Consider the following 24,828-nt stretch of genomic DNA (forward strand, 5'->3'; position numbering starts at 1 on the left):
ATGGTCTTTTCCATAGCCAGAGGGTTTTATATTTGGGTTGGCTGATAGGATACAAGCCACACCAATAACTGGCCAATGGGAAGAAAGAGGGAGCTGGTTTAACCAACCACCAGTCTCTTGGTTGAGCTGGGTAAGGCTAAGGATCCAGGCCCAGGGCCCAGAGAGGGGTCTCCTTGGGAGTATCTCAATTACATACTCCTCGCGCCTTTCTCCTTTCTCCTTCACAAAACCCATTGGATGAGAAAGCCAGAGGTCCCTCCCCTCTGACCTTCTCCAATGGTTTTTGAGGAGGCAAGAGAGAGTAGAGAGGACGCAAGGAGTGTGCAATTGCGATTATCCCCTTGTAAATAGAGGGTTCTGGTTGAGTACCACACGTGAGTAACAAAAATACTCCATGTCTAAACTGAGTTATATTCACTTCCATCATATATCTCACTTTCAATTGATGAGCATAGGGAAATAGCCAGGTGATTTATTGTATATTCCAATAGAAAATAATCTCCATTCCTAAGCCAGATGACCTGAGTGTGTTATGCTGACAGTATTTTTAGGCCTTGCTAAAGCCCACGGGAAATATATCTCTTTATTTACCTTTTCACAAGCGGGAGGAAATAGCTGCAGACCAGCAGCTACAACTGTGTTGGCATCGTACATTCCTGCTCTGCCCAAAAAAGTGGCCCCCACTGGTAATACCCATGGCCCCATGAAAATAGAGCCTCGCAAGAACACATTCCGACAGATTCATCGAACTCCCAAAGGAATGTAAACTTTACTTTGGAGCTGGTCTGTTGTTCATGCTGTACTAGATCTATGTACCAAGGAATGTTGTATTTGCTATGAAAGTGTGCACTGCGATGGCTGCTCTGAGAAGGCATATTTGAAAAAACGTAATAAATAAAGATGAGATCTCTCTGTGCAACTGGCAAGTTTTAACATAAAACCACTTTATAGGAAGGCTTCGGTATACCAGTAAATATTGATGTTTTGCAACGTCTTCTAGCGATTTGTGGCTGTTGGCCAATAGTTAAATATGGCCCTGGTGTTTTTCAACTGAAGTCACTCTCCCAGGCAGTCTTTGAAGTTGTTGGTCTGCTCTCAAAATCGGACAGAATATTTCATTTGGCGGGTGCGGTTTTGGGCTAATATATTTGTTTCACGTCAATTGCACGCCTGGCCTGACAGCCATCACGGTGCAATTGGCGGTAATGAAACGCTGGAGAGCATTAGGACAGAAAACATTCCCCGACATACCCCATATTGCCTTCTAATGCATGACAGGGACGCATATTTGTTTTCTAAAATACACAGACAAATGTTTGCACAGGACCAGTGGTATTTTGATACACGTGAACAGCAGAGAGGCAGTTAAATATTCAATGAGTACTATGGGCCTCCAGTCATCACAGGACACAAACAACAGCCAGGCAGCCAGCCACTCACTGTCCAGAGCATTTTCCATGTCCACCATGATCAAAAGTGCACAGCAAGGTTGACCACATTCCACTGTAGTCTGTGAAAAACCAGAAACATTTGATCTGCCAGTTGCGCACAACATGGCTACATTGTGTCCTGTCACGATCTGCAACAACAGCTTTCCTCTCTACTCCCTACCCAGGACCAGCCTGGGTGAGTACTCTGTACACCGTTGGCAGCTGTGTTTTCCCCTTCCGTTAGCGACATTGAAAAGTGAACTGCTTTAGTTGAGTTAGGGTTAGATGTGTATTTGAAATTCATATTTGCAGGACAAGGTGCACTCTTGAGTAGAGTCCCATGTTCCTACTTCCTCCTATAAAGGTTGGATGTGGCTAAAATGTGGTTGAGACCACACAAATGCCACAGGATGCCAGTGGTATACAGGATGGTGAAAACACGGTGAGGCGAAGGTCTCATAAACAGACGGTTGTAGTTCAGCACTCCTCCCCAGTACGTTCTCAACCGACGTTGCCAAAGAAAATGAACTAGACTATTACGAGTTATCTACATGGCCTGAGTCTGTTACCGTGACGACAGACTGTGTTTGTTGTTGTAATTACACGGTACAGTAAGGAAGGGAAAACATTGATCGTCGTATAATTGGAAACTTCACCCTTGACCCTGTACTTCGGTTGTACAGGAACCACTATTGAGCAACCACACAAGGTTGGTCTCACAAATCATTTCCACTGCAACCAGAGAGAGACCCTGAAATACAGGAGTGATAAAACATTTAATTGTGACAATAAGATTTAAGATTACGTGGGCCCCTTTATAAAGCTATAAAGCAGGACTGTGGGTACATTGCTTGTACATTAAGCAGATCCCAGACCATTCCTGACTGCACCATGAATGCAAACCTACAGGGGTGGGTGGGATAGGGGTGGGGTGGGACAGGGGTGGGGTGGGACAGGGGTGGGTATGTTGGATGAGTGAGAGGCCAGGGGTCAGGCCATGGTGTCTGGTCTGGGCGGATGAGGAAGGGAAGAGAGTTCCAGTGCGTCCTCCCATCTAGTGCACATCCGTAGCACCTAGCCGACTGTAAACACCACGGCTGCAGCTGTCAAAATGAGACCCACAAAACATCCCCCTGGTTGTACACCCTCTATTTGTTCACAGGCCACCGTTACTTTCGTCATGTCACACTCACTGAGATACGCAGACGTTCTTGAGTTTTTCCACCTGTGTGGTTTGAGGGGATATTCTGTACTATTATAGTGGCAGAGGTGATCAATGTTAGATTTCCACTGGATTTGGTTATTTTACAACCTAGCTGTGGAGGGATAAAAAAACGTCAGTTACCGACACTAGGACTTCAACCTACTGTAACCCAAAACTATTTACAACAGGTATGTTCATTCACCAATAGGTTGTTGCTCTTCTCAAACCAGTTTGAGCTGACCCTCTGCAGGACATAGCCCCACATCATCAAAATATATTTTTAATCAAGTGGTCAAAAGCAATTGCACAAACATTCTAAAGTAGCTTACGAAAACACCCTCCCAGACCCAGGGAAGAGAGAGGCCTTCTTCTGTCGGCTGGAATTCATACTAGGCCTTCTTTCCACATTTGCCATAACACAGGATCTCTTTGTAACTGCCCGGCAACCATGCGGTATGGTGGAACTCGCAGGAATTTGGGCTGTTTTTTATGAGGAAAGCACAAGTTGTTTGTTTTCCTTACAATGTTTCAATATAGTTCACTTTAGGTATATACTGTATGTGTAGATTGCATGTATGTTTGCATTAATATACATTGACCACACAAAACATTAAGAACACCTGCTCTTTCCATGACATAGACTGACCAGGTGAATCCAGGTGAAAGCTATGATCCCTTATTGATGTCACTTGCTAAATCCACTTCAATCAGTGTAGATGAAGGGGAGGAGACAGGTTAAAGAAGGATTTTTAAGCCTTGAGACAATTGAGACATTGATCGTGTATGAGTGCCATTCAGAGGGTGAATGGCTCAGTTGGTAGAGCATGGTGCTTGCACCGCCAGGGTCGTGGGTTCATTTCCCAGGGCCACCCATATGTAGAATGTATGCAAGCATGACTGTAAGTCGCTTTGGATAAAAGCATCTTCTAAATGGCATATATTATTATATATATTACAAAATATTTAAGTGCCTTTAAACTGGGTATAGTAGTAGGTGCCAGGCGCACCTGTTTGTGTCAAGAACTGTAACGCTGCTGGGTTTTACATGCTCAACAGTTCCTGTGTGTATCAAGAATGGTCCACCACCCAAAGGACATCCAGCCAACTTGACACAACTGTGGGAAGCATTGGAGTCAACATGGGCCAGCATCCCTGTGGAATGCTTTCGACCTTGTAAAGTCCATGCCCCGACGAATTGTAGCTGTTCTGAGGGCAAAAAGGAGGGTGCAATCAATATTAAGAGGATGTTATTAATGTTTGGTATACTGAGTATATAGCTCCCTTGTACATGTGCACATTTTAAGCAAACACCAACTTCACCTGTTTGAACTGGGATCAAGTATAAATAGGAATGAGAGACTTTATGAACTTTTTTTAATCAGTAAGTGGTGTTTATGTTTCATTTAAGATTCCAAATGAAGCTATTGGAACGAATGAACTTCTCCTCCAACTGGCTGGCACACGGATGAGAGTAAATTATAGCAAATTTTAAGTCATGACTGAATTTAAAATAGCACAGGTTATTTTCAAGGTATGAGGGAACATTTTACTTCTCATCAGTCGTGTGACATAGGGCCTACTTTCGGTAAAGCGCTTATGTGTACCCCTATATTGTTGATGTGCTCCTGCCATGCAATTAAACAGTGGTAGCTGAATTCAAACTGGAGAGTGGGCACATCAGAGTGTTGGGTTGCAGGTTTAAGTTCAGGAGTTAAGATTCAACAAATGTTCTAATGAAAAACAGCATATAAGCCCAGTTTCTCAAACTCTTATTTTTTATATTTCTATTAAATCGTCTTAAAGTTCCACCATAATCTGCCCCTCTTTCAATCATATAGACATTGCCTAAATAACACATGGAATGTTCCAGCTTTCCCCCAAAGTAGCAATGATGCCCGTTAACTTACAGAGGCTTAACGAGAGTAATTCAGACTTATCCCCGCTAGGGGTTTTAATGCTCTGTTTCCCTGATCTAACACTGCAGGACCAGAACAATGTGGCTCTGTCCCAAATGGCACCCTATTCCCTATAGTGCACTTCTTTCAATCAGAGCCCTATGGGCCCTGGGAAAAAGTAGTGCACTACATAGGGAATAGGGTGCCGTTTGAGACACAGCCTAGCCTGTAAATCTTGGACACGAGAAAATGATTAGCGGCGCCTGACATGCTTAATGCGGATCACTCACTGCCAACCAGGGCATTTACAGGCCTGGGCAATAGAGGCCCTTTCAGAGATCAATGCTCTGTAGACGCTCATTAGCAGCACCATTAGCAAACAGTAACCCCAAATGAAGGAGCACCATGAGGTAGCTACTTATGGTGCTCTCATAAATTAGATTGGGAAATATTGTCTCTGCTCGATTGAGAATGTACAGAATATACAATGTGGTCATATATACATTGGCCATGTACTGTATGTGGTCATATAGCTTTATGCCCATATGCTTTTTAGGTTGCTGGGTTTTTTTCTTAAATGCAGCAGCTCTGTTGGGAAGCCTGCATAGTGCATACTGTAGCTTGGACACTCTGAAAGAGGTTTGGCTCCCTATCAAGTGGCCTCAAATTGCCAGTTTCTTGAGTAGAACATTTCGCAAATCAAATAACATCACTCTTAAATGATCAGCCAGCTAGACTAGTCTAATGATTAACTGCCCATCAGGGCTGGAATATGCATGCACTCAAAAGTAAACAAGGTGAACTTCTTCAGTTTTCAGAAGAGCTAACATATTGAAGAGATCCCAAAAGTTTATATAAGAGGCTTCCTCCCCACATTTGTTTGGCTTGTGCAACGCGGTACCAGTTCCATGGACACTAACAATGACATCACTGCCATTATCTTTGGGTTCATGATGAGGGAACAGTAGAGAAATTAGATGAGGTAAACAAGCTGTCCCCAGGGCGCTGTAAGACAGCTCTGTTTACAGTACTGCACCGGGATGATTACTAGGGGGCTAGTAATGCTTGGCTCAAATAAACCATAATGCATCCAGAGGAATTCAAACCTTGTCTTCTTCTGAGGTGAGGCAATGTCTTGGTGAGCTCATCCTCTGAGTTTTGATGCAGTGTTGCTATTAGAGACTGGCTGGCTGGCTGCACGTTTCCTCTTTATCTTATCTCCGGGCCCCAGTCCTGTGGCTGTGTTGTGCTTGTGTTACACTGTATTACCTGAAATACCAGTCATAGTCATAAACAAGGCCAAAGTTAGACTAGACTTCATCACTGGCACACGTGAGACTCTGGCCACCACATGAGCTGCATTCGACCCTCATTTGTGTGAAGAGAAAACACTTCATATAGGATAAAGCCCTCTTTAGAGGTTGTTTTTCTCTTTTCAATCCATTGAGAGTGACCTGATGTAAACTGGCCTTATGGCAGGGCAGTTAATCCTGTGAACAACGTGGGGCAGGAAAAGACAGTGTTGACCCCAGGCAAACACCAGCGGGCTACACAGCCCCTGACCCAATGTTGAAACATCCCATTCTGTACAAACAGTTCACACTTTTACAGAGAGAAAACAAATTCTCCCCAGTCTACCGTTTCGTTTTCCGAAGGGGAGGAATTTATCATGCTGAAAACATATCCTTCAGCCTAGGGTCCGTTTGCACATAGGGGTCATGAGTCACTCACGACTGGGGTCATTGGCAACAGAAGAGTATCTGGACTGGCCAGGCAGCGCAGCCATTTATCCTGCTACTCAACGTTTGGGGGGATATAAATGTCAGTGCGAGCCACAGAGCGGCTGAAGAGCTTTTGTCAGATTGATATGTTGACATATAGGTGGTGGGCCGAAGCCAAAAAACGTGAAGTTGATCGATCCCCGTCGAGGGAGGAGCAGATTTTTTGTATATGACAGTCAAACATTCTTGTGATGACTATATAATTTGTTGGCACCTTCAATTCTTGTACATTTTCTCATAAAAAGTATATTTCAACATTGTCTGCTCAGGAAAATTTTACGAAATGCTATATAAGACAAATAACTGTTTTCAAGTGCACTTGAAATATGCAGCATGTAATACAAATTGTCTTTATCATATGAAGAGTAACTCCATTGACCATTTAGCCAATTTATTGAAAGCTATCCAATGTTACAGTTTGACAACCCAGCCAGCTACTGTAAATGTCCATTTGTGTTTCATTAGCTATCTCTCTGTCAGTGAATTACATTTTTGAATCATGTTTTGGCATGATTATATGTCTCATTTCAAGTAACTAGCTGCAGGCTTAAAGAAACATTCAATCATATACTTTGCATAGAAACCCAAATAAAAGCGTGTAGATGTGTGTGTGTGTGTGTCATGTATGCTAGAATGGAGGTTTAAAAACGACAGCTGCATATACAGTACCAGTCAAAAGTTTGGACACACCTACTCATTAAAGGGTTTTTCTTTATTTTTACTATTTTCTACATTGTAGAATAATAGTGAAGACATCACAACTATGAAATAACACATGTAGTAACAAAAAAAGTGTTAAACAAGTCAAAATAGATTTTAGATTTTAGATTCTTCAAAGTAGCCACCCTTTGCCTTGATGACAGCTTTGCACACTATTGGCACTCTCAACCAGCTTCACGAGGAATGCTTTTCCAACAGTCTTGAAGGAGTTCCCACATACGCTGAGCACTTGTTGGCTGCTTTTCCTTCACTCTGCGGTCCGACTCATCCCAAACCATCTCAAATGGGTTGAGGTCGGGTGATTGTGGAGGTCAGGTCATCTGATGCAGCACTCCATCACTCTCCTTGGTCAAATAGCCCTTACACAACCTGGAGGTGTGTTTTGGGTCATTGTCCTGTTGAAAAACAAATGATAGTCCCACTAAGCGCAAACCAGATGGGATGGCGTATCGCTGCAGAATGCTGTGGTAGCCATGCTGGTGAAGTGTGCCTTGAATTTTAAATAAATCACAGACAGAGTCACCAGCAAGGCACCCCCACACCATCAAACCTCCTCCTCCATGCTTCACGGTGGGAGCCACATATGTGGAGATCATCCGTTCACCTACTCTGCATCTCACAAAGACATGGCGGTTGGAAACAAAAATCTCAAATTTGGACTCAGACCAAAGGACAGATTTCCACTGGTCGAATGTCCATTGCCTGTGTTTCTCCTCTGAACAGTTGATGTTGAGATGTGTCTGTTACTTGAACTCTGTGAAGAATTTATTTGGGCTGCAATCTGAGGTACAGTTAACTCTAATGAACTTATCCTCTGCAGCAGAGGTAACACTGGATCTTCCTTTCCTGTGGTAGTCCTCATGAGAGGCAGTTTTTGATGGTTTTTGCGACTGCACTTGAAGAAACTTTAAAAGTTCTTGACATTTTCCAGATTGACTGACATTCATGTCTTAAAGTAATGATGGAATGTCGTTTCTCTTTGCTTATTTGAGCTGTTCTTGCCATAATATGGACGGTCTTTTACCAAATAGGGCTATCTTCTGTATAGCATGCATGAGAGCATCAGCTGTTCCAGATTACTATGTGATCACGCTCTCCGTAGCCGATTTGAGTAAGACATTTAAGCAGGTCAACATTCACTAGACCGCAGGGCCAGACGGATTACCAGGACGTGTACTCCGAGCGTGCGCTGACCAACTGGCAAATGTCTTCACTGACATTTTCAACATGTCCCTGACTGAGTCTGTAATACCAACATGTTTCAAGCAGACCACCATAGTCCCTGTGCCCAAGAACACTAAGATAACCTGCCTAAATGACTACCGACCCGTAGCACTCACGTCTGTAGCCATGAAGTGCCTTGAAAGGCTGGTCATGGCTCACATCAACACCATTATCCCAGAAACCGTAGACCCACTCCAATTTGCATACAACCCCAACAGATCCACAGATGATGCCATCTCTATTGCACTCCACACTGCCCTTTCCCACCTGGACAAGAGGAACACCTACGTGAGAATGCTATTCATTGACTACAGCTCAGCGTTCAACACCATAGTGCCCTCAAAGCTCATCACTAAGCTAAGGACCCTGGGACTAAACACCTCCCTCTGCAACTGGATCCTGGACTTCCTGACGGGCCGCCCCCAGGTGGTAAGGGTAGGTAACAACACATCTGCCACGCTGATCCTCAACACGGGGGCCCCTCAGGGGTGCGTGCTCAGTCCACTCCTGTACTCCCTGTTCACCCATGACTGCATGGCCAGGCACGACTCCAACACCATCATTAAGTTTGCAGACGACACAACAGTGGTAGGCCTGATCACCGACAAAGATGAGACAGCCTATAAGGAGGAGGTCAGAGACCTGGCCGTGTGGTGCCAGGATAACAACCTCTCCCTCAACGTGATCAAGACAAAGGAGATGATTGTGGACTACAGGGAAAAAAAGAGGTCTGAGCACGCCCCCATTCTCATCGAGCCTATTCCCGCAAAACACCAGTCTCAACGTCAACAGTGAAGAGGCGACTCCGGGATGCTGACCTTCTAGGCAGAGTTGCAAAGAAAAAGCCATATCTCAGACTGGCCAATAAAAAGAAAAGATTAAGATGGGAAGTCTGAGATATGGCTTTGTCTTTGCAACTCTGCCTAGAAGGTCAACCTCCCAGAGTCGCCTCTTCACTGTTGACGTTGAGACTGGTGTTTTGCGGGTACTATTTAATGAAGCTGCCATTTGAGGACCTGTGAGGCGCCTGTTTCTCAAACTAGACACTCTAATGTATTTGTCCTCTTGCTCAGTTGTGCACCGGGGCCTCCCACTCCTCTTTCTATTCTGGTTAGAGCCAGTTTGCGCTGTTCTGTGAAGGGAGTAGTACACAGCATTGTACGAGATCTTCGGTTTCTTGGTTATTTCTTGCATGGAATAGTCTTCATTTCTCAGAACAAGAATAGACTGACGAGTTTCAGAAGAAAGTTATTTGTTTCTGGCCATTTTGAGCCTGTAATCGAACCCACAATTGCTGATGCTCCAGATACTCAACTAGTCTCAAGAAGGCCAGTTTGATTGCTTCTTTAATCAGCACAACAGTTTTCAGCTGTGCTAACATAATTGCAAAATGGTTTTCTAATGATCAATTAGCCTTTTAAAATGATAAACTTGGATTAGCAAACACAACATGCCATTGGAACACAGGACTGATGGTTGCTGATAATGGGCCTCTGTACGCCTATGTAGATATTCCATAAATAATCAGCCGTTTCCAGCTACAATAGCCATTTACAACATTAACAATGTCCACACTGTATTTCTGATCAATTTGATGTTATTTTAATGGACAAAAAAATGATTTTCTTTCGAAAACAAGGACATTTCTAAGTGACCCTAAACTTTTGAATGGTAGTGTACGTTTCATGCATATACATTCGAACAAAGAACACAATCACAAATAGTGTTTCACCATTTATTGTGTAAGTAGACAAATAGCAAAGGTGTCTCAGGCAGTATTTGAAGTATCTAAATATAGTGTAACCTACCAATCAATGTATATCAAGTGCCGTGGAGAACACAATCTCACAATGTTGCAGTCCAGAGATGAGAGCTTTACCATCTATGCCAAAAGCCTGGACCTCTGATGTCATCAACTCATGCTTTAGTATTCCCCTTTTTCTCTAGGAGCATATCAAAAGGATCCCACCCTGGTCACTAATGTAGCTGACCGATGTAGAGAGAGAGAAGTGCCTTAGCAAATTGCAATCTAAGGCTTGTGTAGTATAGAGACGAGAACTCTACCATCTATGGCAAAAGCCTGGGCTCCTGATGGGGACAATAGAATTATCCCCACTGCATGTTACAATAGTAAAATGATCTGTTTGTCACGTTAAACTGATTCTACATTGAATTTAGTCTTCGAGATGGATTCTACATTGAATTTAGTCTTCGAGATGCTCAAACAAGCATGTGTGTCTGTAGTTGGTGTTCTTCAACTCTAAAATGCACTAAACTGTGTAAGACAAACCCCACAAAGAAAAGACAACAGGCAAATGCATATGTCGTCTCAATGTGTACAGTACCTTCAGAAAGTTTTCGTACCCCTTGACTTATTCCACATTTTGTTGTGTTACAGCCTGAATTCAAAATTGATTAAATATACTTTTTCTCTCAGCCATCTACACACAGTACCCCATAATGACAAAGTGAATTTTTTTTTTTTAGAAATGCCTAGACTTGAATCCCATTGAAAATATGTGGAAAGATTTGAAAATTGTTCTTCACCGCCACTCCCCATCTAACGTAACAGAGCTTGAGAAAATCTGCGAGGAAGAATGGGAGAAAATCCCCAAATCCAGATGTGCAAAGCTGATACAGACATAACCAAGACGATTCAAAGCTGTAATCGCCGCCAAAGGCACTTCTACAAAGTATTGACGCAGGGGTGTGAATACTTATGTAAATGTGATATTTATTTGCTAAAATGTCATTATGGGGTATTGTGAAGAAAAAAAAGTATATTTAATCCATTTTGAATTCCGGCTGTAACACAACAAAATGTGGAATAAATCAAGGTGTATGAATACTTCTGAAGGCACTGTAAATAGTGACAGCAGGGCTAGTTCAAACTGCAGGACTTGGTGAATAGATCATGGGAGACAAAAGTGAGAGACAACAATGAATAAAGATGCTCAAACAAGCATGTGTATCTGTAGTGGGTGTTCTTCAACTCTAAAATGCACTAGACTGTGTAAGACAAAATCCACAAATAAAAACGACAACAGGTAAATGCATATGTCGTCTCAATGTCTAAATAGTGACGGCAGGGCTAGTTCAAACTGCAGTAGAATGGGTCTCACAGGTGAGTGAATCAGCCCATGCTTGCTGAATATCACTTGGTTGATCTCTTGGAGCAGGACACAGGAGAGCTGAAGAGATAATCTGAGACAAAAGTGAGAGACAAGAATGAATCAAATAAATCATCACAGCAAAGGAATGTAGTTTGTGATCTAGAAAATGAACATCCTGACAGTCTGAGGCAGTGTGCTCTGCAATCATCCTACTCCAACAATTGACAGGGATAATGTGGGATAATGTATTATTTGTCAGTATGAATGAAATTAGTGGGTCCTGCCTTGATGACTGTATTATATTTTCACTACTTTTGTAGTCTTAAATTATCACAATAAATTGATAGCTAAAACGCTCCTTGTCCTGGAATGACATGCTAGCTAGTGATAAAGCTATCTACTCCTGCTAGCTAGAAACATATCTACTTGTTGTAACTAGCTAGCAAACTAGCAAACTAGCAAGCTAGCAAGCTAGCTACATTACTAAGGTTACTGTGTTCTAAGTTGGGAGTCATTTTACAGCTTGCATTGATGGTATCACGTTTCTATAACTAAATAGTTAGATTACAAATAAATAAAAAAGACTTTACCTGATAGTTTGTCGGACAGAGATCTCTCTCTCTCTCTCTCTCTCTCTCTCTCTCTCTCTCTCTCTCTCTCTCTCTCTCTCTCTCTCTCTCTCTCTCTCTCTCTCTCTCTCTCTCTCTCGAGTTTTGGTCTAGACTCTGGCCTTTACAATACTTTTTCCATCACAGACTTTACAGTGCATTGCTTTTTTCCTTGAAAAATCTTGAAAACGTTTTTGGAGTAGTCTATTTTGTTTAGTTTTGTGTTCATAGTCGAAAGCATCGAGAGATTAGAGAGAGACCAATGCACATTCTACCCCACAATCTATTGTGCAATCCGATAGAAAAACAGTATGCTTATGACGTGGTCAGGGGGCTGTTACAACTGAGTCTTTATGTCTTGTCATTCATTTTGGTGTATGACACACCACATAAATCACAACTATAAAATGCAACATATGCAGGGTGATTTCCGCCTGACCCTAATGATCTCATCAGAATACCCACTCCATGACATCACAGATGTTTAAAGAAGCGTCTTAATCTACTTCTGATACTGTCCAATATAGATGCTAGGCTACCATTATTCTGGCCACAGCTGCTCCAGAGAGCTGGTCTTACAAAAGGGCCATACAACTCTGAACTATATTTATAACTAGTCAGGCTTGTTTGGTATCCAAGACACTCTTCAGTGAGGTCCGCAGGATGGCTCCATGCAGGGTGCTCATCATGAATGCTGTTTTTACTGAAGATCGTGAATGTGTGTGGCTGGCATGGGAGGGCGAGACACTACTACCTCCATGCTTTGAGACCTCCGTGCTTTGTTTACAGTACCTGTTGCTTGGTGCTCATAGGCTGCTATAGAACATAGTCAATAATAGGATAACATAGAGCAGGCCCCCCGGGAACCAATAATACATTTGGAGAGGATGATGTAAAATGGATTTATGCTCCTTATTGATGTAACAGCCCCTTCTCTTTGTTTTCTCTCATATTTTTATCTTCCACGGTCTTCATTTAGAAGCACATCTCCTGGATGGTCCTTGCAGTCTCATTTCCGCAGACCACAGGGGCCTACGTCAAAACCCACACATACATACCCTCGCAGCCCCACATTCACACACCCTCGCAGCCACACACAGACACTCACTCAGACACACACACACACACTCACTCTTTGCGCAGAAACACTTGTCTCCCTGCGCTAGCTGGCAGTGTGGAGACCAAATCTCCTTTGCGTCATCATGCCACACACAGACTGACCCAAAATGATGTAGGGCCCGGGCCGCGAGCAAGGCAGACAGAAAGACAGCCCTGTAAAGCAGGGCAACCCAAACACACAGGGTGTGGGCGTACAGTCAGTGGTGTTCCTCTCTGCCAAGGACAGGCTGTTCACCACAATCAGGATGTAGAAAGGTGGTATTATGGACATTGTTATTTGAATTTGTACTATTAGCCTCATACACAAGTTGTACATGCACTCTTAGAAAAAAGGGTTCGAAAAGGGTTCTTCGGCTGTCCACATAGGAGAACCCTTTTTGGTTCCAGGGAGAATACTTTTTGGTTCCACGTAGAACCCTTTTGGGTTCCATGTAAAACCCTCTGTGGAAAGGGTCCTTACATGGAAACCAAAGGGGTTCTACCTGGAACCAAAAAAGGTTATTCAAAGGGTTCTCCTTTGGGGACAGCCAAAGAACCCTTTTAGGTTCTTGATAGCACCATTTTTCTAAGAGTGTACTGTATCGATTATGATGTACAGTAGCTAATAGTGAAATAACCTGCAACAGCAGCCCTTGTAGTTTACTTCTGTTGATTAAGTTCATCTCTAATGCAACAGCTGCCAGGGAGATAAGCATCATTAGAGTGTGCAATATCAGAAGGGGCTGTACATTATGCAAGAGAGAGAGGCCACGCATAACAGGCAGGTGGGGGCTCTGATCCAAATGCTGCCGCTGACCACTGAATCGCCTCACACATTGAGTAAGACTGAGCCACATTTCTATGACCTACATATTTAAATTATAATGGTAAACCTGCCACCTGCTTTGAACATCAAGACAGGCATAATGAATTGTATTCTTAATGCAATAAAGGTCAGAGGTCATTATTGTATTCCCTCACTAGAGAACCGTTAGTCTAATCAACATCACCTTGCTCTATTGCTCTGTCCATAACTTATCATACACAACCTCCTTAAAACTGTTCTAGGAATGTTCTCCAACTGGTTTGACATTGGGAATGTTCTCAAATAGTTCAGAAAAACTGTTTTTTCCTGTGGTTTTAACAATATTTCCACACTATGAGGTCAAAATAACTCTCTGAAATTGTGAAAATGTTGATAATGCACTTTTTGTGTAAGAGCTGTTAAAAAAAAACACCTGGAATTTCAGCCTGTTCGGGTGGGATGTAATTTTTGTCTGCCACATGACGTCACCCGGCAATCTGATTCTAATAGACCAATGAATGTTAATTGTTTATTTACATATTCCTTCCTAGTTTTGGTGCTGGTCCCGCCCAAAAGCAACAGAGATTGTGCAGTATGGCTGCCTTTGCACTGTATTCCATCCAAACAATCACTTTGTTTGATTTGGCATTGATTTATTTTTCATAATCAACTGTCATTCTGCTAATTTTCTCATCGATGAAACATCTGAATTGAGTTTGTGACCACGCATACTTCACAGAAGAGGCGTTTCCTAACAGAAATATACAAATACATCCTACAACAAGCCAATAGGATCTCACTAGCTCTTGCTTGGCTTTGCCCACCTCCTTGCTTGTTATGCCCACTATGCTTAATTTGCTCCCGCTGTAAATGACACAGATTAACTAACAGGTTAGTTATAAATATCTTTGGTTCTACTTGTTACTCAATGGCATTCTCTGAGCCGTCATGTGCTGATAAAGATTTTGTTTAATGTGCATTATAGTGACTTGGAAAAATGATTACATTTCATTAGTAGGAAAACCTTTTGTCATGTTGTCAGTTTGACTTTAGATGGCGTATAACTTTAGCTAGCTAGCTAACATTGAGGTACAGGACCGGATTTGAACTAACTAACGTTAGCATTCCTAACTAGACATTTTTGACTACATTTTCTAGCTATGGCAATTAACATATCTCTAAAGTAAATTTGACGACATAATAATGATGGCAAAGTTGTTTCCTACTAATGACTTGCTTACTTTAGCAATGTCATCGTATTTCCAGGCCAATATAGTGTCTCCTCAGTTAATGTTAGCTAAATTGCTAGCTACCAAAGTCTGCAAGCTAACTAATGGTATTTAGCCTGTTGATTGTTGTTCAAGCTGCAGTCAGAGTCAGTCACCCAAAAACGGACCAACGGTAGCCTACTTGATTTAGCTTGTGTCTTGTCTTTTTTATGTTCATGTTTTCTTTGATGACTGTACAAAATAAAATGCTCAAATTGACAATCTGAAGAGTAATTGTCATTAGGTATTAGTGCAAAAATGAACTGACTTGTGATTGGATTTGTAGCTACTAGCCAGCTGGAACAAGAGAGAGGGTAGCTATTATTATTATTAGCTAGCTAGATAACTCATTAGCTGTATGTTTATCTGTGATATAATTCCTAAAAAATAGTAAGCCTTCTGGCTGTTGCATGCAAGAATGAATGTATAACTCTTATGATAGATCATATGACTTATGAAAGCTCAGGGTGGAGGTCTAGCTGGTTTGACTTTGCTACAGGCATACATTATTATATTATTTCAGTTATGGACTATCAGATATGAAATTACGTTACGTTTTCTCAAATGTTAGAGTAGAAACCTTTGGTTTATAAAATGTAACGAATTCCCGTCCATTCATGATCCCGTTTCTTATGTGCTAAAGGGTCATCGCTGACGAAGGCCTGCAGGATGAGAAGGACCATTAGGTCATGGACTTCTTGGAGGAAGATGCTTTGATGAAAAGCTACTTGGTGAAGACTAGGACAAAGAGTATGAGACACAAACACATATACACACACACACACACACACACACAGAGACAGCACATACAGGTGAACATCGACTGGCAGAGAAGCAGCTGAACTGGTTCCCCCCCTAACCCTCTTAGATTGCTGCTGGTGGCTGCTGTACATAACAAGTTGTTGGTGCAGGTTGTAGAAATGCTAAACCCTGGTCCCAGATCTGTTTATGCTGTCTTGCTAACTTTTAATGTACAGTGCATTCGGAAAGTATTCAGACCCCTTGACTTTTTCCACATTTTGTAACGTTACAGCCTTATTCTAAAATTGATTAAATAAATGTTTTCCTCATCATTCTACACACAATACCCCATAATGACGAAGCGAAAAGAGGTTTTAAGATTTTTTTGCACATTTATAAAAAATAAAAAACAGAAATACCTTACTTACTCTGGCTTGAGAAAGTATTCACCCCCCTATGGCATTTTTCCTATTTTGTTGCCTTACAACCTGGAATTAAAATGTGTATCATTTGATTTACACAACATGCCTACTACTTTGAAGATGCAAAATATTTATATATGTGAAACAAACAAGAAATAAGACAAAAAAACAGAAAACTTGAGCGTGCATAACTATTCAACCCCCCAAAGTCAATACTTTGTAAAGCCACCTTTTGCAGCAATTACAGCTGCAAGTCTCTTGGGGTATGTCTCTATAAGCTTTGCACATCTAGCCACCGGGATTTTTGCAGATTCTTCAAGGCAAAACTGCTCCAGCTCCTTCAAGTTGGATGGGTTCCGCTGGTGTACAGCAATCTTTAAGTCATACCACAGATTCTGAATTGGATTGAGGTCTGGGCTTTGCCTTAGCCATTCCAAGACATATAAATGTTTCCCCTTAAACCCCTCAAGTGTTTCTTTAGCAGTATGCTTAGGGTCATTGTCCTGCTGGAAGGTGAACCTCCGTCCCAGTCTCAAATCTCTGGAAGACTGAAACAGGTTTCCCTCAAGAATTTCCCTGTATTTAGTATGCGTGTCAGGAAGGATGGGAGGCCACTGGTGCTAATCTTAGAATAAGTATGTGATGGAATCTCCTGACTAGGGGGCAAAATGATACCATATAGGGTGATACTATTGTGGTTAGGAGTGACACTCAATAATGGTTGGCAACTGTTGGATATAATTAGCTTGCCTAACAGTATATAAACTGAGAGATTTTCTATGTATGTCATTCAGATAACGAGGGGCAACTCACGTGCCGTTCGTTATGCTGAATCCGGTACTGTATATTAAATACATTGTATCAACTCTCCATCTAAGTGTTTAACTATCTTATTGCATACTGAATTACTTGATGCCAGATAAACTCATCATAACAATATGTTTGGGGAATCTTCCACATGCCTTTTGGTGAACACCAAACGTGTTTGCTTATTTTTTTCTTTAAGCAATGGCTTTTTTCTGGCCACTCTTCCGTAAAGCCCAGCTCTGTGGAGTGATTTAATGGTGCTCCGTGGGATGTTCAAAGTTTCATATATTGTTTTATAACCCAACCCTGATCTGTACTTCTCCACAACTTTGTCCCTGACCTGTTTGGAGAGCTCCTTGGTCTTCATGGTGCCGCTTGCTTGGTGGTGCCCCTTGCTTAGTGGTGTTGCAGACTCTGGGGCCTTTCAGAACAGGTGTACATATACTGAGATGTGACACTTAGATTGCACACAGGTGGACTTTATTTAACTAATTAAAGGTAATTGGTTGCACCATATCTTATTTAGGGGCTTCATAGCAAAGGGGTGAATACATATTCACACACCACTTTTCCATTATTTATTTTTTAGAATTTCTTGAAACAAGTTATTTTTTTATTTTCACTTCACCAATTTGGACTATTTTGTGTATGTCCATTACATGAAATCCAAATAAAAATCCATTTAAATTACAGGCAACAAAATAGGAAAAACGCCAAGGGGGATGAATACTTTTGCAAGGCATTGTACATATTCATGCACCACTTTTAGAATTTAGAACCTTTGCTATGAGACTCGAAATTGAGCTCAGGTGCATCCTGTTTACATTGATCATCCTTGAGATGTTTCTACAACTTGATTGGAGTCCACCTGTGGTAAATTCAATTGATTGGAAATAATTTGAAAAGGCACACACCTGTCTATATAAGGTCCCACAGCTGACAGTGCATGTCAGCGCAAAAACCAAGCTCTGAGACAGGATTGTGTCGAGGCACAGATCTGGGGAAGAGTACCAAAGAAATTCTGCACCGTTGAAGATCCCCAAGAACACAGTGGCCTCCATCATTCTTGATTGGAAGAAGTTTGGAACCACCAAGACTCTTTCTAGAGCTGGCCGCCTGGCCAAACTGAGCAATCGGGGGAGAAGGGCCTTGGTCAGGGAGGTGACCAAGAACACGATGGTCACTCTGACAGAGCTCCAGAGTTCCTCTGTGGAGATGGGAGAACCTTCCAGAAGGACAACCATCTTTGCAGCACTCCACCAATCAGGCCTTTATGGTAGAGTGGCCAGACGGAAGCCACTCCTCAGTAAAAGGCACCTGACATCCCGCTTGGAGTTTGACAAAAGGCACCTAAAGACTCTCAGACCATGAGAAACAAGATTCTCTGGGCTGATGAAACCAAGATTGAACTCTTTGGCCTGAATTCCAAGTGTCACGTCTCGAGGAAACCTGGCACCATCCCTACGGTGGCAGCATCATGCTGTGGGGATGTTTTTCAGCGGCAGGGACTGGGAGACTAGTCAGGATCGAGGGAAAGGTGAACGGAGCAATGTACAGAGAGATCCTTGATGAAAACCTGCTCCAAAGCGCTCAGGACCTCAGACTGGGGCGAATTTTCACCTTCCAACAGGACAATGACCCTAAGCACCCAGCCAAGATAACGCAGGAGTGGCTTCGAGACAAGTCTCTGAATGTCCTTGAGTGGCCCAGCCAGAGCCCGGACTTGAACCCGATCGAACATCTCTGGAGAGACCTGAACATAGCTGTGCAGCGACGCTCCCCATCCAACCTGACAGTGCTTGAGAGGATCTGCAGAGAAGAATGGGAGAAACTCCCCAAATACAGGTGTGCCAAGCTTGTAGCGTCATACCCATAGACAACTCGATGCTGTAATCGCTGCCGAAGGTGCTTCAGCAAAGTACTGAGTAAAGAGTCTGAATAGTTAATGTGATATTTCCGTTTTTCATTTGTAATACATTTGCAAAATTTCAAAAAAACTGTTTTTGCTTTGTCATTATGGGGTAATTTGTGTAGATTTATGAGGGGGAAAACTACTTAATCCATTTTAGAATAAGGCTGTAACATAACAAAACATGGAAAAGGTCAAGGGGTCTGAATACATTCCGAATGCACTGTATGATAGTTACCATAGCAGTTGGCTTGGCTATACATTGGAGTTGGCTATATAGCACAAACAGATCAAAGACCAAGCTAACATTTAGCTGATTGTCAGAACCGAAACAATGAAACTTCTAAAAAACTACTAAAAAAAATCATTGCTCCCAGAAAAACTTTCAAGCATAGTAAAACATTCTCAGAACCTCCCTGCAACCTCAAAATGAACATTCTCAGAATAGGCAACATTTTCCCTTCCGTTTTCAGAACGTTTAAAAAACGTTCAGTTGTACCGGTCAGTCAACGTAAGGCTTCGTTCCCAGAATCAATGGGAAACCAAAAACACATGTTCTCACAACTGTCAATGAACCAAATGTGGAAGCTAGGATAGTTCTGTCTGTGTGTCTTTTTCTTTTGGAAGCAACAGGTGCACAAGACTAAAGGCAACAAACACCCCAAGGTATTCTGCAGTGCACAAACAAAAGTCTGCAGTAGTATGCTTCCCTGCTGAACAGGCCCTCCCTTGTGCGTGTCATGCCCCCTCTTGTTTTCTTCAAGAACAAGGAGCCAGAGCCAGGCCAGCAGACAGGAGATGTGTCCTGTGTGGACTTTTTTATTCAGAACATACTGTTGCAAAGAGAGCCAGATCCTGGCTGGCTCCCAAGAGCCAGGGTTAGTATATTTTAAAAATAGCTAAGTTTAGATTCACCCCCTCACATAGAACTAGCCGTTTATTTTTCTCTCTCTCTCGCTTGCCATCTTTTGCGATAATTCGAGGAGTGGTCTCTTTTGGTTTTTACACACAGCATGATTGGCATACATTACACTGTATTGGACGAATTAGCTCACACAAGCTAGTCTTTGATGTATATGATGTGTTAGAGGGTGTGGAGAGCTAAGCTAGATGTTTTTAAGGGTCTCCGCCAGGGTAATGCTTTGTAATCTCATATCTCAGTGTTGACCCCATTGTAAACCTCCCTCCCTGAGCAAAGCTCTGCTACTGCCTGTCTGTCATAATTGCAGTATAGCGAGCTCTTGGGTGGACCTTGAACTGCACAGTTCCCGTAAAAGGAGGAAATACCACCTATGGGCAGTCCCACTCAAAATGCCCCGCACCTGCAAAAACATAATGTGCAATCCGCTGAGTGCAGACGCCCTGTGAATACCGGCAAATCACTTGTGCATAATATACTTATTTTGGGGGGGAGCACAATTTGCACACACACACAAGCACAGAGAGCAAAACTTTTTAGTCTTTCACACATTCACACATCTTGTTTTCTTTGCCTGAAATCAAAAAGCAAATCTACAATGTCCCTTCTCCCCCTGCCCCAGACTCTATAGGCAAGGCAAAGGGATAGGCTAATAAGCAAAATGGTGCTTCATAGGCAAACATCTCTGGTGGTGGCCTCTGGACTGCCTTGTCTTGCTGTAAATGCCAACATATCTGCACCTCAGCACCTGACCACACATGTTTTTCAGGCCCAGTCTGCCAACTGCTGCCTGGCCTTCCGGACTCATTTACACTACCTACAGTCACATCAGAGACAGAAGAAAACATCCATTAAGAAGAATACACCGACTACCAGGATGAATGAAAGAGGAAATAATTGGAACAACATACTGTAGCTGAAGCATGTGGCATGAAATAAAAACTTGTGGACCCATTAATGCCCAACAACTCAACATGGTCCTTGGAAGCAGTTCTTTTCGTTGGTTTACTTCCTCACCTTTTAACACTGAGATGCTTGATCAAACCATGGCTGAATATTTTAGCAAGAAAAGAATGATCTGTAGTTTGTTAAATGAATCCTGACTCCTGAACTAGGAGGTTAGGGTGTTGTTTTATTTAGATGTTTTCATTTTTATAGTGTGGAATATATGTATGTTTTATAGGGTGAAAGCAGGTGTGAAGATACACATAAGCTGTCTATGTTTGTTCATGATTCCTTTATGAAGGAGAGGGTTACAGTATAGCCAAATGTGTTCTTAAGAATGTGTAGTGAAATGGAGCACAAAGAGCTACAAAATACATAAGCTTGCAATTACCATTCCTTGGCAGACCTGCACTTTTAATGTCTGGAACCTCGACATAAAATTAAAAGTGTATTACTTTTTTTCATTGATTTGATCATGCTTTGCTTTTGTTTTCTCTTATGTCTTTCTCCTCAAGGCCCACTGTGACCAATTAAGGTACTTAGGTCTGTCTGGTTTTATTTCCAAAGTCTCCTTTCTCTCTTACAGCTGCGATTGGAAAACTCCCCACTGCTCGCAACATTGCCAAGTAACTTCTTTATTTTACTCATGGCAGTGGGAGGACTGGAGGAGGCTGTGCTCCGACAGGTCTGGAGAAGCATACAGATTGAGGTGGGATTCTGGGGGAAGGCGTTCCCCCACTGAGCGCCATGCAGCCAGCGCTGCTATGGGACGTTCTCACCCACCCAGAGGAAACCAGTGCATGTACCAGACCTCCAGAACCACCTTTGTCCAAATGATCAACCCCTGGCTGACTGTGTCTGTGATACTTTCTCTGGGACCTCTTTCCCTCCTCACCATTTCTCCTTCAGCAACACCTCGCAGGGCAGGGAAGGGTAGCTAGCTAGTCGTCCCTTTGTGGCAGCTGGTGGGTTTATGGTGAAATAAGTCAACATGGCTTGGCGAGTTGGGAAAAGGGTTCAAAGAGCCTTTTGTGTTTGCGCCATGACTATCGTCATACCGCACGTCACTGAGGAGAAGTTAAAGAGAGGCTGAACCCCTAAGAGAAGTAGCACCCTCTGGGGAAAGGGTTCTACATGCAACCCAATAGGGTTCTACCTGGAACCGAAAGGGTTCTACCTGGAACCAAAAAGGGTTCTTCAAAGGGTTATCCTATGGGGACAGCCGAAGAACTCCTTTAGGTTCTAGATAGCACCTTTTTTTCTAAGAGTGCACAATATTTGGTGAAGGGAAAACCAAAGACCAAAATGACTGCAGTTGCTACAGTGACAATACACATTGGCCTTGGTCTATAGTAACAACAATACATCTGAAAATGGACAATGAAAATTCATCATCGCAGCATGTAATTATCCTTTTGTCACTCCAAAGGAAGTAGGATAATTTATCAATTGAAACTGAATATGAGGATAGTTTCCAAGACCCTCTTTAAAGCCTCTATTAAGCTCATTACCCAAAAGCCCTTATGTCCATTCCTCCACTCAAGCGTCCAACATGGTCAGATAAAGCACTGTACCAAGAGCGGTTTCTAATCTCAGCTCCTCCAGTTCCAGAGCATTCCTTCCTGGGCATCCCCAGTGTTTCCCTTTCTCCTTTGACATCATGACCCTTGAGAGAGTGGAGTGGAGCAGGCTGGAGGCTTCAGACCTGAACTGCCCCTGATGGACAGCTATGTGCCTCCTGCCTACTGTCTCCTGGAAATTCCTCCCTGGATTAAGAGTTCTCCAGGTCCCCTAAACAGAGCAGCCACCGTCGCCGCAGAGTTCATGTGAGAGAGGTGTTGGAATGCCTGTCACTTTAGCTGCATTCACACGCCAAACAGGACACCTCTCATGGCATCGGTCCAGCGAACAGTCCCTCACTGTGCAATCCCAGAACACCCCACAATCAGGCCTGTATTCCGCATACCAAGCCAGCACAGGCACGAGCTAGCACAGGAACGCTGAAGCAGAAACAGTTTAATTATCACACTATTTGAGGTATTTTGGCTAAAAGAAAACGGTTTGTGGTTTTGATCGTTAGTAACCTGGACTGGTCTAAGGACTTCAAAAGACTAGCGTGACCTAGGCCAAGATTCAATCAGATCAAGCATTAACCGGCGATAGCCGACACCCGCATAGCTGATGTTTTGGCAGTGTCCGAGGTGGAACTGCATTGGAGCTGTCAAATCGTTGAGCAGCTGCTCTTATGATCATTGTGACAAAGCCACACCCAGAGCGAGAAACTTCAGAGCGAGAAAGTGTAGGCTATATAGAAATAATGATGCTCAAATTGAAAATCAGCCTAATCGAGGTGTAGATTACAGCTCACATTCCAGTGTTCGAACTTGTAAACAAGGCTACATGGGATTTCTGTTCATGCAACTACTTGAAGCCAATGGCAATGTTAGCTTTAGGTATAATACCGGGAGCCGCTTGTGGATTTGACAGCTCTAACATTAGCTATGTGGATGTCAGCTAAAGCGGATCTGATTGAATCGGGCCCCTAGAAGAATTTAAGAGTTTATTTCCAATACGCTATATCCACAATTTTTTTACATTTGTGTTTTTTCATCAGAAATGATTGCTAATGAATAACTTCATGTGTGTGTAAAATATTACTGTTCTCAGATTTTTTATTAATACATTTTAGGTGTGTATGAATTTATTTAATTTTTTTGCAAAATGCTATATATCTATTGTTTAGCTGGATGTTCATATCCTATATATTTGACTGTGATATGTGGTTGTCTCACCTAGCTATCTTAAGATAAATGAACTTACTGTAAGTCGCTCTAGATAAGAGCATCTGCTAAATGACTAAAATGTCAAATGTTTTACATACAGATCTCATATTACTGTATTGAATTGTTATTTTAAACATTTTTTAAATTGTGATGTCACAAATGTATAATTTGTACATTTCTTAAAATTAAATAAAAAGCTATTTGTTACATTTAACTGTGTAAAACCTAGCAGTACTACTTACAGTGGGGAGAACAAGTATTTGATACACTGCCGATTTTGCAGGTTTTCCTACTTACAAAGCATGTAGAGGTCTGTAATTTTTATCATAGATACACTTCAACTGTGAGAGACGGAATCTAAAACAAAAATCCAGAAAATTACATTGTATGATTTTTAAGTAATTAATTAGCATTTTATTGCATGACATAAGTATTTGATCACCTACCAACCAGTAAGAATTCCGGCTCTCACAGACCTGTTAGTTTTTCTTTGAGAAGCCCTCCTGTTCTCCACTCATTACCTGTATTAACTGCACCTGTTTGAACTCGTTACTTGTATAAAAGACACCTGTCCACACACTCAATCAAACAGACTCCAACCTCTCCACAATGGCCAAGACCAGAGAGCTGTGTAAGGACATCAGGGATAAAATTGTAGACCTGCACAAGGCTGGGATGGGCTACAGGACAATAGGCAAGCAGCTTGGTGAGAAGGCAACAACTGTTGGCGCAATTATTAGAAAATGGAAGAAGTTCAAGATGACGGTCAATCACCCTCGGTCTGGGGCTCCATGCAAGATCTCACCTCGTGGTGCATCAATGATCATGAGGAAGATGAGGGATCAGCCCAGAACTACACGGCAGGACCTGGTCAATGACCTGAAGAGAGCTGGGACCACAGTCTCAAAGAAAACCATTAGTAACACACTACGCCATCATGGATTAAAATCCTGCAGCGCACGCAAGGTCCCCCTGCTCAAGCCAGCGCATGTCCAGGCCCATCTGAAGTTTGCCAATGACCATCTGGATGATCCAGATGAGGAATGGGAGAAGGTAATGTGGTCTGATGAGACAAAAATAGAGCTTTTTGGTCTAAACTCCACTCGCCGTGTTTGGAGGAAGAAGAAGGATGAGTACAACCCCAAGAACACCATCC

General features: G+C 42.5%; 1 long non-coding RNA gene across 1 annotated transcript; it reads left to right on the forward strand.

Annotated features, from left to right (window-relative positions):
- Positions 1-1,427: 1,427 nt before the first annotated feature.
- On the forward strand, positions 1,428-21,357 carry LOC311106545. Its single transcript, XR_014610337.1, has 3 exons — positions 1,428-1,626; positions 15,790-15,896; positions 20,714-21,357. It is a non-coding gene; the product is annotated as an uncharacterized lncRNA (long non-coding RNA).
- Positions 21,358-24,828: the final 3,471 nt, after the last annotated feature.

This window comes from Coregonus lavaretus, assembly GCF_964263955.1.
Source record: "Coregonus lavaretus genome assembly, chromosome: 31".
NCBI classification, from domain to species: Eukaryota; Metazoa; Chordata; class Actinopteri; order Salmoniformes; family Salmonidae; genus Coregonus; species Coregonus lavaretus.